This window comes from Fukomys damarensis, unplaced genomic scaffold, assembly GCF_012274545.1.
Source record: "Fukomys damarensis isolate Sample0158 unplaced genomic scaffold, DMR_v1.0_HiC HiC_scaffold_13, whole genome shotgun sequence".
NCBI classification, from domain to species: Eukaryota; Metazoa; Chordata; class Mammalia; order Rodentia; family Bathyergidae; genus Fukomys; species Fukomys damarensis.
Window position 1 is genome coordinate 23,248,334 of NW_022900925.1, and position 1,537 is coordinate 23,249,870.

Consider the following 1,537-nt stretch of genomic DNA (forward strand, 5'->3'; position numbering starts at 1 on the left):
GTCTGCTTCTTTGCCAGTACCATGCTGTTTTTATCACAGTGGCTTTGTAGTATAGTTTCAAATTGGGAATTGTTATACCCGCTGCCATGTGTCTGTTGCCTAGTATGGCTTTTGCTATTCTAGGTCTCTTACAGTTCCAAATGAATTTTTGGATTCTTCTTTCTAGTTCTGTGAAGTATAGTGTTGGGATTTCAATTGGTATTGCATTGAATCTGTATAGCAGTTTTGGTAGTATGGCCATTTTCATTATGTTGATTCTTCCTACCCAGGGGCAGGGGACATCTTTCCATTTTCTTAAATCCTCCTCGATCTCTTTTTTCAGAGTGCTGTAGTTTTCAGTGTAAAGGTCTTTTGCTTCTTTTGTTAGGTTGATTCCCAGATACTTCATTTTTTTGGGGTGCTATTGTGAAAGGAATTGTTTCCCTAATTTCTTTCTCAGTGAGTCTGTTATTTGTGTACAAGAAGGCTATTGATCTTTGGGTGTTGACCCTGTATCCAGCTACTCTGCCAAAAGTGTCAATTAAATCAAGAAGTCTTTTGGTGGAGTTTTTTGGGTCTTCAATATAGAGTATCATATCATCAGCAATAATGACAATTTAACTTCTTCCTTCCTTTCCTAACTTTATTGCTTTAATTTCTTTCTCTTGTCTAATTGCTATGGCTAATGTTTCCAGAACTATATTGAAGAGGAGTGGTGATAGTGGGCATCCTTGTCTTGTTTCTGATTTTAACGTAAAGGTTTTCAGTTTTTGGCCATTTAATATGATGTTGGCTGTTGGATTTTCATAGATAGCCTTTATTAAGTTGAGACATAGACCATCTATTTGAATTTTTTGTAGAGTTTTTATCATGAATGGGTGCTGAATTTTGCCAAATGCTTTTTCTGCATCTATCGAGAGGATCATGTGGTTCTTGTCCTTGACTTTGTTAATATAGTGTATTACATTAATTGATTTACATATGTTGAACCATCCTTGCATCCCTGGAATAAATCTGACTTTGTCAGGATGAATGATCTTCTTGATGATCCTCTGTATTCTGTTTGCTAGTATCTTATTGAGGATTTTTGCTTCTATATTCATTAAGGAGATTGGCCTGTAGTTCTCTTTTTTTTGTTATGTCTTTCCCAGGTTTGGGAATCAAAGTGATATTTGCTTCCAGGAATGAATTTGGAAGTATTGCTTCTCTGTCAATTTCATTGAAAAGTCTGAAGAGTAATGGCAGTACTTCTCTAAATGTCTTGTAAAATTCAGCAGTGAATCCATCAGGACCTGGGCTTTTCTTTGTTGGTAAGTTTTTAATTACATTTTCAATTTCACTGATTGTGATTGGGGTATTTAAAGTGTTTTTATCTTCTTCGTTCAATTTTGGTAATTCATATGTATCTAGAAATCTGTCCATTTCTTCCGTGTTTTCCATTTTATTAGAGTACAGGTTCTCATAGTATGTATTAATGATCCTCTGGATTTCTGTGGGATCTGTTGTGATTTCGCCTTTTTCATTCCTGATTGCATGGATCTGAGCCTTTTCTTTCCTT